Source organism: Buteo buteo, chromosome 3, assembly GCF_964188355.1.
Source record: "Buteo buteo chromosome 3, bButBut1.hap1.1, whole genome shotgun sequence".
Classification (NCBI taxonomy): domain Eukaryota; kingdom Metazoa; phylum Chordata; class Aves; order Accipitriformes; family Accipitridae; genus Buteo; species Buteo buteo.
The window spans coordinates 38433824-38447408 of record NC_134173.1 but is presented as its reverse complement, the minus strand read 5'-3'; the positions used below and the strand labels follow the sequence as shown (position 1 = coordinate 38447408).

The following is a 13585-nucleotide window of genomic DNA, read 5'->3' as shown; positions in this document are numbered from 1 at the left end:
AGGAATAAAAGAGAAAAGACCTCATCTTTCAGTCTCAGGCTTTTCATCAGCCCCTTTGGGCAGAACTGGATCCTCACTCTGAACTCCTGCAGATGCTCATGGACATGCCTGAGGCCGTCTGAGAGCAAGATTTGGCCTCCGGTGGACTTCAAGCGAAGTTATGTGCTTGCAGGTAAAATTCAGACTTTCACAGAGGCATGAAACCTATAGAAATCTTGAGCCCTGGGGGGAACTGAGTGGTATGAAAACATTGTATACACTCTTCAGAAGATGCAGCCTGAAAACTTGGTCTCTGAAAGTGGGGTGGCATTCAGGGAAATGTCCTCATGCTTAAATATCTGGTTCCTTTGGGAAGGTTCAAGCTGTAAGTGCAGAGATGTGGTGGGTGCTCAGAGCATGCTGTGACTGCTCTACACTTAGCAATTGACCCCAAATGGCAGCACAACAATCCTGAACTCCTTCAGTGTGTGGAAAACCAGAGCCAACATCACCATCTTTGTAGTCCCTTTCCTCCCTGCCTCCATCCTTCCTCCTCCTTCATCCCAGCATGTCCCCAGGTGGGAGCACTGGGCCTTGCCGAAAGCCAGTTTCACAGGCTGCTGCAGTACCAGGTAGGGTGTCCCTCAGGACTTCTCTAATGTGCGTGGGTGGTGTAAACAGCCACCCACAGACCTGCCTCCTCTCCTCTCTTGCCAGGTTCAGCCCTGGACAAAGAGGCACTCCCTCACTACAGCAGAGATAAAGAAAATTATCATCAGGAAATGAAATTCCTCAAGCTTCAAATGCATCTGCAAAAGAATCATTAATCAGCTGTGTGAAGGAAGGGTGGATGCTCTGGTGAACTGTAGGCATACACGTAATTTGAAGGTGCAGTGCAACATCACAGATACCGTTAATTAGAAGAGCAGCCATCCTTTGAACTCTGAGCTCCTTTTTCATTTAACTTCATGAAACCCACCTGGCATGTTGCTCACTGATTGGGGTACTTGCTGTTCTTATGATTACACCAGGCTCTCAACATTTCCATGGATGTTCTCAAGGAGCACATGCCTGGGAAACTACAGGGGAGTGTTTAGCAGGTATGGACAAAGCCACAAAGATAATTCACTAACACCAGGGAGGCATCCATCTTTCAATAGGATGAAATTAAATACACACCCAAATGTCACTAAAACAATATCTCATCCTTTTCCGAAGTTGTTCCTCAGCTGGTACTGATGGGGAGAATTCCACCATTTTCCAAAGAGGCACCTCAGACCCACCTGGGTATCTGACTGAAAGAGTGCGACATATTAGGTACAAGTCAGAGAACCAGAGGTAGATTCCTCCCACTGAAAGTGGTGTAAACCTGGAGTAGTACCACTGATGTCAGCTGGGTACCACAGATTGCCACCACTGTGTTTTAAAGAAGCACTTGATATTTGATCTCATTCTTTTTCACAAATCCACCTTACATGGCCATCAGGCATAGTCAGTCCTTTTGTCTTTGTTATGCTGACACTGCTGTAATTAATCTTTTTCCAACCACCCTATTGGCAATTTCCCTAATGCACACATCGTCCCTCTCCCTCACTCCCTCTCTCTCTCTTCCAATTCCTTGCTGCTGTGCACTTGCCCCTCCCCAGCCTTTTGGGAACAAATCATCTCTTCAGTTAGCCTGTGAGCCAGATTGTCTTCAAACTCTTCTTATCTAGGCACAGAAGTCTTTTACTTGGATCTATCTGTGCCCTGAATATGGGCTTGGTTACTCAAACGGTGATATAAATTAAACCTAGGCTTCACATTAACATTACTACTAACATATCCACTTGGCAGTGTGGGTGTAAGCAAAATGTTGTTAACAGGCTTTAAGTTCTGACTGGAGGGGTACATGTTATTATTTTAAATAATTTGTCATTTTTTCCTATCAAAACAAAACTTTTTGGAAGCAACTCTTTTTGAATCATGTGAATCATCTGAAATTAAAAATTATTCCTTAATACATTTTTAGCTATGAAATTGAAGCTAATTTCAAAGCAAAATATTTTCAAGCAAATAAAATCACGTTTTTTTCCCTAGAAAATGCTGAGATGGAAATTCTAACCAGTATTAAAAAATCGGTATCTGAAATGTAATTTTAGTTAACCCCAAGAGGCAGATCCTATAAGAAAAACATCTTCTAAACATTCTACTCAAGAGCTAGGGGGAAAACAGTCCTTTGGGTCTGGGTTGCTTTTATCACATGTAGCTGAAGCAAGGAGTGGAGGGTTTTACCTGGACTGGTGGGTCAGTGAACTACTGGGAGGAAAGTGAGCATGGCCAGGCAGCCCCTGCTCACCCCTGTTTTGTACTCTCACAGGTGCTGGAGTCAGGGGGATTCAGCAGCCGCTGGCACTGGCCTCTCTGGCATTGTCTGCCACTTGTCCTTGCCCATCGAACCTTTTGCTTATATTAACATTTGCGCTTCTTGTATCACAACAGCAGCGAAGTCTGTGTTTGTACAACCCACCCAGTTACACAATCTACTGATTGTGTGATTCTTCACAAAAAATAAAGAGGTAGGCAGTTTAAAACTTTTAATAAATTCTCATAATAATAATAATAGCAAATAGACAGATTGATATGTGTACTGCAGCACTTCCCCAAATTGCTTTTTCCCTTACAATGCAACCCCCTTGCTTTCCTGACACAGCTTCTGTGATGACAGGTGCACTCTCTGATTGCCTGACCCAGTCCTGTGAACCATCTAAATCCTCCTGTTCCTGGTGGAGCCCCCCCATCCCTTTTTGATCCATGTGTCACGCCATGCTTTGCACACCCTAATAGTACAAATAACATTAGAGACATGAGGGTGGGAGTTAGGCGTGCAGGCAGGACGTCTCGCCTGCAGTCAGCCAGGTGCATACTCCCTGGACACTGAGGTGACTGCAGCCACTTTTTCCCAGGTGCTCTTTCATCCAGGTCCACCTCCAGGAGCCAGCACAAAATATAGTTGCCTGGGTCACTTGAATAGCAGGAAGGCAGACACTGCACTGATATTTGTGTTACTGTGAGAGAACTTTGTTCTTCATGACCAGACAGGTTAACTCCATAAGACCTTACCGCCTTGCTTTCTGTAACCAATTGGCACATCCCACATTGATGTCGATGGTTGTCCAACCACTGGATAATGGCCAAGTACTATTTTCTTAAGGTTCAATTCACACACACAGAGGCAGACAATGAACATATTTCTGCCACTGATGTTCCCAGCACAATTTGGGTGTTTTATTTTTTCAGTGGTAACCATGATTTTGGTGGGAAAAGCAGCAATAATAGATTTCATGTTCTTCTATCACCACAACACTGACATCTGGTTTGCCAGTGATAGTCCAGCCAGCAACAGATTTGCAGCGGTGTGGCATAAATTGCTGACAGAGGATGATGGAAATCTGCCTCAGGACTTCCTGAGGGTGTCAGGTCTGAGATGTCCTAGCACTGCAGAAGGGAAGCAAACTCCTTGCACAGCTCCTTGGAGGTCCTGGCCCTCCCAGAGCCAGGACAGGCCTTTTTGTGCCATTTTTTCCTTGTGCTCTAGCTCAGCCGTCTGTGGTTGGTGCCTAAGGACTCTGAAATCCTCATGGCTGCAGGCAGAGGTCCCCAGACGGTCTGTGTGATCCACTCACCGGTGTGTGAAATCACCCTCTGAACACCACCAGAAAGCTCTATACCATGTCCCATGCTATCCTTCCATCCCCAGCCTCGCACCAGCTTTGGTCTCCCCCATCTCATACCACCTTGGGTGTGCTGAAGGCAGAGTGACTGGGTTGAGGTTTCCCACCCGTCGGGTCAGCACTGCCTGCGTTTACTCAGCAGTTCCACGCAGAGGAGCAGGCAGTCACCATTAGAACTACAGTATGAAACACTCCAAAGGTCTGCTTCAGCTTTTCAGGAGTCTTAGTACTGTGACAGTGTGGCCATCACCAGACGGGTTGTAACTCAAGAGAAGTATAGCAGAGTGGACACAGGCAAGCAAGCTTGAATGTCCAGACCAAGGTAAACCCTGTTGTAAAGGGTTACTGGTGCTTTTCCTGCCTCCTATTTGCTTCGTCCCTGCTTTTCAAGTTTCATTCTTTTACTGGTTCTCTCCCTCACTTCAAATTAATTTATGCAAAGCATCGACCTGTTACACTGAATGGATTTTTTTTCTGAGCATTTTAGGGAGATGCAGAGACTGCCTTCATTCAGATTGTTCAACAATCTTACCCATAACCTTTTCCTAACAGGTGTTGAACACATCCCAGCAGGATACATTTATCCTGAAGCTTCCTTGCTACTTTGAACAAAACCTCATATTCCCTCTGCCTTCCCCTTCTCCTTCCTTTGATCCATCCCTTTTTAAGCTTTGTTTGTGCTATTAATAATCGAGAGTTCAGCGCTGTCAGCACATTCAACACAGTGGAGAACAAAGGGCAGAAAACAGCCCCACCCAAAATGAGTTTACAGGCTAATGAAGGCAAACAAAACCCTCCACTTGGCTGGGTGCACAGGGTGGCAGACTGAATGGTAACTTCTGGGCTGGGAGGGGGGGCTGTCCTTTAAAAAGCACATTTTTAAGTGGACTAGAGTCTGCTTATTCACAAAAGAAAAGAGTTTAAGGGGAAAGTTCCTGAAAGTGAAAATGAAAGCCTGATGAAGTGATTTTTGGGCAAAGGGACGCCAGACAGATGGAGATAGGGAGATGGGTGGGTGCAGAATATAAGTGAGGAGAGATATGCGGCTTAAATAGCTAATCAGTAAGAGGGCAAAGGCACCCAGACACCCTGTGAAGACACTCTCATAAAGAACCAGGGACAGATGGAGCCAGAGCTGTGCAGAGCCTTTGAAGGAGCAGATAAGCAGGTTGAATTTAATGGGGGAATGTGAGAGGTTGTAATTGAAGAGCTCAGGACACTGAGGATCATTAAGAATTTGCAAGGAGAATTGAGCACTGCATGAGGAGCTTGGAAAATCTCCACATTTGAAGGTTTTAAGAACAAGTTAGATAAACATCTGTTGGGAATGTTGTAGATGTGGCTGATCCTGCCCCGGGGCAAGCGATAGACCCGATGACCTTTTGAGCTCCCTTCCCGTTTTCTGTGTGGGTGTGGTAGGCCCGGAAGATAATTTGCCAGATGGTAAACACATTTTTGCCCAGATTGAAGCTGAATAAGGAGTACTGATTTGAGGGACAAGGGGGTCCCAGGCTGCACAACTATGCAAAGGTATCACATGAAAGCTGGAAAGGAGGAGAAAAAATGAGGTTACTGCACTGTCTTTTCTGTTGAGCTTCAGCCAAGTATATCGATAGGAGGGGAATAAGAGGAAGAGGAGATGAAAAATGGGTCAAAGATAACAAGTGTAAATTCACAGTTGTGTTCAATATGATGGAATTGTTCCTATGAAAACTATTGTATCGTTGAATGCCACTGTGTATTCACTCACAAGGCCATAAGTATGTCTTTCCCAGACTAACTATAATAGAGATCTTCATGTCTCTACTCTAAACAGACAATGCCAAGGAGGTCAGCAGAAGCAAGGAGAAGCACTTTACTCCAGGTAGTCTGCAGGTGAAGTGGAAAGGAAAGAAGAGCCAGCGGCAAAACAAAGGAGTCGGGTATTGGAACACACACACAGAGAAGACACTCACTGAGATGGCAGTGAGAGAGGGTTTAAAGTAAGAGAAGGGAACAAAAAGATACGCCTTTGTAATAGGAAGACCCTCTTTATTGACAAGACCAACTGTACTAAAGTGAGCTGAATGAAACTTTTGGTGTAAAAGACAATTCCCTGTTCTTAAATGGCTCTGAATGCAGCCCAAAGACTGTATCCAGAATGAGGAGGAAATTGAGGTAGTGGAAATGCATGGAGGCTTTATGCCTTTTTAACCTTACCTAGATTCACATGCTTCTTGTATTATTTAGAAAAGATGAGTCAAGTTTTAGACTCTTAAGCAAACTCTGTAAGCATGTGTGCATACAAAGAGATTTTTTTTTTAACCTGCATCTGTCATGTGCCTTTGAAGAAACAAAATGTAAAACAGATAAAGACTGATATTCCTTCAGTGGGATACAAGGAGACATAACAACTGCTGAGAAGAACTGGGCAGAGAAGGTACCAGTTCCAGAGCTCTAGCTCTAGCTCTAGTCTGTTAGACTGAGGAATCCCTCCTGGCACTAGGCATGAGGTTTGCTCCCGAAATGCAGGATAGAGGCTTAAAGCCAGGAACAGGGTTTAGCCTGTTCTCAGCCTCAGGAAGAGAAGGACTTACAGCCTTCAGAGTCTGGACACTGTCATGACCATCTGGTGAGAGTCCAGCCATGTCACTTTGCCAAGGAGCTTGGGGAACTCATATTGGTAATGGAGAAAGAAGGAAAATAAAAGATAAAAATAGAATCCACTTGATATAAAGCTGAGTTTGAGTTGATGAGGACATCATAGCAATGTCAGAGCCATGGAAGAAGACTAGACACAAAAAGGCCAGGCAGTGGGTCAAGAACAAGGAGATGGCCATGTGAACTATCAGCATGGACAGGAGAATGGGCTGCCAAGGGATTACCAGATGATGAAAACGAGAACAGGCTAAAGACAGAGCCAAAATAACAAAGAATCACTGAAGGACTGGTCATAAAGAGAAGGCTGAGAAGGGGGAAAAGCATGGTTAAAGGTGTATGAGGAGAAAATAATCAATGAGAAATTGATTATTTGAGTTATCATTGGTAACTCAGTAGTCACAGACAGACTGGGAAGATGAAAATAGCAAGAAGCCTTGGCAGCAGCCAGAAAAGGTCATGTTAGCCTTGACAAACACCTTGTTAGAGGATGAAGGTGCCTTATTTCAGCCCCATAGTAGAGTAATGGATGGGAGAGTCAGTGGAAGTCAAGTGGTGGCAGTAGGAGGTGCTTTCACAAAGTTTCAAGTCAAAGGTAGATAGAAGTTGCTGAGAAAGGAAAAGTCTAGATTAGATTTTAAAAGACTGAGGAGATGAGGGGTGGGTCAGATGACAGAGGGAAAAGAAATTTAAATGGTGGGAAAGTAAAGTATCTGTAATCTGGAGGATAGGGATGAGCCCAACACTTTCAGGTCTTTGTTCATGCCTATGTATGCTATCTATTAGCATTTCTAAAACTGAAAACCTCCTCAATCTAAGTAGTGATAACCTGTAGAGACTGATGAACTCGATGACAGGGGAATGCAGGCCTATCACCACTGAAAGGAGGCTCCTGGCACAACCAGCCAGTCACAGCAGACCTAGTCTAGCAGCAGACTGCTGCTAGAGCAAAAGTACCATTTAGGTGCCCAGTTTCCACATCCTATCTGCATAGCTTCAAAAAAGTATCCAAAGTCCATTCAGAGGGATTTTGAAACTGCATGAAAATTATGTCTCTGCTTCTATGGCAGTATCTTTTGTTACACAGGAAGGAAGGATCACAGCTTTACGACAGTGATTCACCACCCATACCTGGATGTTATTTCAGCTAGTTTCTCTGCCTCCATTTTGCCCAGCAGTAGGCATAATACAGTGCTAAGCTCACCGAAAACCAGTAGGAATTCTCATACAGAGCTAAAAATCACAGGTCTCACTCTTCCATGTGGCAGCAGCAAATTTGCTATCCTCTGTGCATGTAAGGGGGGGGGGGGGGGAAATGTGTGTGTGTGTGTGTGTGTATATATATATATATGCATGAATCATAAATGATCTATCATTATTAATTCATTAGATACTCATTGTAATTACCCTGCTTGTGATGAATTCATTTGGTATTAATTTAGATGTCATATGTACAGTACTTTTGTAAGGATGCCATATGATTCAGCCTTAATTAATCTACCTCTAAAGCAAAATGCTAACAATCAATTCACATTACTGGGATGCTTAGGCTGTCGGCAGGAGCACGTTTATTATGATTATTATTATTTATGGACACAAGGAAGAAGACATTACAATATTTGCAATCATCTATGTGTTCCATACAGTAGGATATTTTAGTCCCAATATAGCTATATATCTGTGTGGCCTTGCTTTACTGATTTGTCTAATCGATTTGTGAATGTCCTTATCTTTAAAGATGTCACCTTGTATTTACAATCATTGGCAGGTCATTATCCATAAAGATATCTCAACTCATTTTTTTCTTCAGCAATGAATCCTATTACTTAACCACTGTACACCAAAATCTCTTTTCACTCTCTTATGCTCCTTTTTGGGGGTGGAGGAATTTATAAGGCAGTATCAAAAGTTTAAAAACAATCCATGAGACATTTGTATTTCAGAATGGGACTTAGGTAAATAATGAAGTGACACTCATTTTAGAGAAGGCTTTATTACTAAAGAAGGAAATCTTATTTTAATCACATCTCGCTTCAGTTGAACTACAGTTCAGTTTTCTCAGTGACAGTGCAGTAGTAAGAACACCAAATGCAAACATTGATGACAGTAAGATATACAGAAGGACCAAATAAGAACAAGCAATATTTCGGTTTCAATGCACCTTGTCCTTCACCATAAGAAAGCACTAAAGCTATGAAAATGGAAGTACTTTTAGAATAGGTAAGAACTATGAACTCTATTTAAATTAAATGTAAGTAACTAAAACCAAAGTAAAGCTGCAATATGTAAGGAATGTACTGCAGGAAACAATGAGATATGGAACTTCTGTTATGTACAGACTTCCATATTATTCTTACAGTGATTTTGGATACATGATTATTCCTTGTAGCCCTCTTGGTACTTTCAGTTTCCAAATCCTGGGAACAGGATACTTATGCCTGCTGAGATCTTTTTTCCTAAGTTTTGTTTTCATTTTCCTCTGATGCAGTGTTGCATTTTGTGTAGAGACAGTGAATAGCTTATTGTAAAATAGAGGATTAATATTAATGCACATTCTTAACAGCTTTTATCAGGAATACAGTGTGAGCCTCCTTGAAAGATTTTTTTTGTCCTTTTCTTGGGGTATGACAGTATGATGTATATGATCTATCATGCTCATTTCCTTCACGCATTCTTAGCCCTACTGGAGCAGCCTTAGAGTGATGGTAATCTTATGAAAACTCAAAATGATTTGTTTATTACTGAAGGTTTATTTAAGGCTGTCACCATGACCTATATCCATTAGTAACCTCAAGAATTCTTAAAGGGACACTGGTCCCATTACCTGCTATTTTCAGCTGTATTCCACGATAGTAGAAAGCTAAGGCTGTTGCTTCTAAGAGCTTTTTATAAATTATATTGCTATCCTTCCCTCCCCATCAACCTTCTTTGTTCTATAGATCTCTTGCCTGGAAAAATGTTTAATCCCTCCCATATCACTCAAGCAGCACATATAAGGACATTGAAAGAAGGGAAATGAGGTAGCTACATCCATGTATTCCAGTGTATTGACTTTCAGCAATTTGAATCTACTGGCAAATTGTTTTGAATAAAAAAGAGCATGAGCCCAGATTCACTCAGAGGACACAATGACCTAGCTCAGCACTGAAGTCCACCACCTACATGGCCTTCGCATTTATAAGTTTCCACCCTGATTCACTTAGAGACAAGTCAACTAAGGTACACCCTTTCTTGCAAGGGGGCTACACAGCCACAGGAAAAGCCCCTGTTCCGCCTCCCTAAGTGGTCTGCAAGGCCCAGAGCGTGATCACAAGAGGGCTTTGTGCAGCAAAGGTAGAAGAGAAAATGGCACAGTTCCTTGCCATCTCTAGGCTTCACATTTAGTACCCTAATCATCATTCAGAAAAGTATAACTATTTTTTCACGCTGTTTTGAAGAATTACATTCTCGCCTCCCATTTCCCCAGATGAAGCCCCAAGTTATGATCCCCCTCACTGCAGCTAGTCCTGTCAGAGACTGCATTTCACTTGCTTACATTCAGGGCTGAAGCCTGAATGTAAGCCCTGAAGCCAGGGCTACATCCTTACTAGGGGCTACATAATCCTTCTGGCATACCTTTAGGCCAAATGACTGTTCCAATCCATGACATCCAAGGTGCAAGTGAGGCAGCAGTTTCAGTTTTTGCAAGAAAAGGGCAGGCACTAAGCCCAGAGAGGACCTGCAGCCATGAGTTCTGTGTAGTGAGAGGTGGCCTCTCCCCATGTAAGCACAGCCAGTAGCTATTTAGGATCTGCCTTAGGGATGTACAAGAGTGGGCCTATCTTAGAACATATTACAGCTATATTATATGTAGCTATATTACCACAATGCAACACGGCTGCCATCTGCCCTTTGGTGAGTACTTACACCACTCAGGGAGTAATAAATTTGGGTTCTAGCTCTTTTCAGCCTGAGAGGCATTAAACCCACATCCCAAGAAAAAGCCTGTCATGGTTTAACCCCAGCCAGCAACTAAGCACTGTGCAGCCACTCACTCACTCCCCACCCCCACCCAGTGGGATGGGGGAGAAAATCGGGAAAAAGAAGCAAAACCTGTGGGTTGAGATAAGAATGGTTTAATAGAACAGAAAAGAAGAAACTAATATTGATAATGGTAACACTAATAAAATGACAACAGCAATAATAAAAGGATTGGAATGTACAAATGATGCGCGGGGCAATTGCTCACCACCCGCCAACCAGCACCCAGCCAGTCCCCGAGCGGCGATTCCCCGCCCCCACCCCCCAGTTCCTATACTAGATGGGACGTCCCATGGTATGGAATACCCCGTTGGCCAGTTTGGGTCAGCTGCCCTGGTTGTGTCCTGTGCCAACTTCTGGTGCCCCTCCAGCTTTCTCGCTGGCTGGGCAGGAGAAGCTGAAAAATCCTTGACTTTAGACTAAACACTACTGAGCAACAACTGAAAACATCAGTGTGTTATCAACATTCTTCTCATGCTAAATCCCAAACCACAGCACTATACCAGCTACTAGGAAGAAAATTAACTCTATCCCAGCTGAAACCAGGGCAAGCCCTAACCACCAGGCTGTTACAAGACAAAGAGTCTACCTCAAGCCTACAGCATAGGAATGGCTAGGTTTTCTCCTTGCATCCAGACAGGAGTTATTTTTCCAGAAAGAAACTCCAGTTATGTATTCACAGGATCAGAGGATACCTCAAGAAGGGACCTCAGGGAAGTCTCTGGTTCAAGCTCAGCTCAGAAATGAGATCAGAATAGGTTGACCAGGGCCTTGTCGGGTCTAGTTTTGAAAACCTCCAAGGGTGGAGATTACAGCCTCTGGGTGACCTGTTTCACTGCTTGACTGTCTTCATGGGGGAAAAGGTTTTCCTTATACCCACCTGAATCTCTCTTACCTCAACATACACCCATCATCTCTCACCCTCCTGACATGCCCCTCTATGAAGAGCCTGGCTGTGTCTTCTCAATAACATCCTCACAGGTACTGGCAGGCTGCTAGGAAAGACAGTGGTTTGCTCCTTACGTCCAGACATAGTCTACAGCAGTCAGGTTCCTCTGAAGCAACCCCAGATCCTTCAGTCTGTCTCCTCAAAGTAAGGGCTCCAAACCCCAACCATCTTGGTAGCCTTCATCTGAACTTGCTCTATTTGGTTGATGTGTCTTTTGCACTGAGGGGCCTGAAACTGGATGTGGTATTCTAGGTGCCATCTAAGGAGTGCTTAGCAAAGGGGGATAATCACTCCCTTCCCTGTACTGGCCATGCTGCTGTTAATACAGCCCAGGATACTGCTGGCCACCTTTGCTGCTGGAGCACAGTGCAGGCACACGTTCAGCTTGCTGTCTGCCATGGCCCTCAAGTCCTTCTCAGCAGAGCTGTTCCCCAGCTGGAGTGTCCTCAGCCTGTATCACTGCAAGGTGATCCCAGGTGCAGGACTTGCTGTTTGCCCTTATGGAATTTCATAAGGCTCCTGTTGGCCCATTCCTCCAGCCTGTCTTTGTCCCTCGGGATGGTGACCCTGCCCTCAAGCATATCAGTGCATCCCCGTTCCCTCCCTTGCCCACCATTTTGGTGTCATTTGCAAATATGACAAGTGCACTCTGTCATCTCCTCATTGATAAAGATGTTAGATAAGACCAGTCCCCGTACAGTCCCCTGCAGTTCTTCACTCGTTACCAGCCTCCAGGTAATGTACAATCCATTAGCCTCTACCTTCTGAGCCGGACCATCCAATACAGTTGAGTGCTATAACTACTTTGTGTGTTGTGTTCCCACCAGTGTTGCAGACACAGCTGCGCAGTGACTCAACTTTGAAAGAAAAAAAAATAGAAAACTGGAAAGTGCTGTCACACCAGGTACCCCATGGTCTGGTGTTTATTATGCCCTTCTAAGCCTGAGTGCAGTCCTCATAAAGCTGATGAGAACTTTCTTGCCATGCCCTTGTGGTAGGAAATTATGTAAAAGACAGGCACCACCAAAGCTAGTCATAGTCTTAGGCACACCTAGCTTTTCATGATTCTCCAAAGGCTCCAAAATGGAGTTCACAGACCCATGTGCCCTAAATCTGGACCGGGCTGAAGCTTTGTGCTGTAGAAAGGTGATCATCTCCACAGAACAAACACTTCTGAGCACATGGGGAAATCAGAAGGCTTCCAGATTAAGGATAGGCAAAATCTACTGTCATTTTGCATCGTTTCACCCCTACAGCTTCCTGTTCAGCATGCTGCTTTCTGTATTTCCTATTCTCAGGCATCTAATTCTTCTGCATTAGATAAGGGAGTCTGTCGTCTAATCATCTGGGTTATGAATTCCCCAAGATGATAGGACGTAAAAGAGTAAAGGTTTACTGTATGAGTTCACCTTGTGAATGTAGTTCAAAATTACAGGGTCTACCTCCATAATCCAGACTACCTCAATTAGCACATACGCTTTTCCTGTCTGGCTAAATCAACATATTTCCTTCGGTAATCTCCCCTCCTGCCACAATGTCTTTTCCATCTGAAATCTCCCAGTTTATTTTACCTTATCCATGGACCTGTCTATGTTGAGCTCTGCATAAAATCTGCTGAGGAATGAAAGAAGTGCTACTGAGCTATAGTTAATATTCTAACATCCTTCTCTTACCTTGTTTCTTGTAGAGGGAGAGAAAACTTTGTAGCTGTCTCAGAACCTGGCATTGTTACATCATGTGACTCTTTACACATAAGTCCTGGTCTAAGGGTTCAGATCACAGGCTTTAATCATCCCTTTGCTTGGTCTGTGAACTTGTATGTCTCATACAAGACAGACGTGAACAGGCTGTGGCACAAAGTCAACCCCCAGAGTCAAGAGGCTGGATCAGTTCAAGTCTATAGGCTGTAAAGCTGTACATAAGGAAAGACCTGAGACACCTAAAAAAGTGTTGAATAAAACCTCTTCTCAGACCAGCTGAGACTGAAAGCTACAGATGGGATTCAGAGTCCTGTACGTCCACACAGGGTTCAAATTTATATCTTCCATACCGACAGAAAGTGCCCTGAATACCTAGCCATAGGGACATTAGCAGGGAGTAATGTAATACCTATTACATTCTCTTTTACCAAGAATTTGAAACCTGTTTTTCATAAAACAGGAATAGAATAAACTCAGTGGAAGACCTCACGTGCTGTACAAGGAGCCTTAACAATCCTGAATGTCACCCACGCATCAAGCTCCAAACATTGCTGCGTGCCCAAGTCACAGACCTCATCTGGCCAAAG

At 43.8% G+C, this 13585-nt stretch overlaps 1 long non-coding RNA gene across 1 annotated transcript in view; it reads right to left on the bottom strand.

Moving 5' to 3' along the window:
• LOC142029481 (uncharacterized) overlaps positions 1-13106 on the bottom strand; it is a 48840-nt gene extending 35734 nt beyond the window's left edge. The window contains exon 1 of the long non-coding RNA XR_012649939.1: positions 12972-13106. This is a non-coding gene — a long non-coding RNA (uncharacterized LOC142029481). The remainder of the gene's footprint in view (positions 1-12971) is intronic.
• Between the last annotated feature and the right edge of the window lie 479 nt (positions 13107-13585).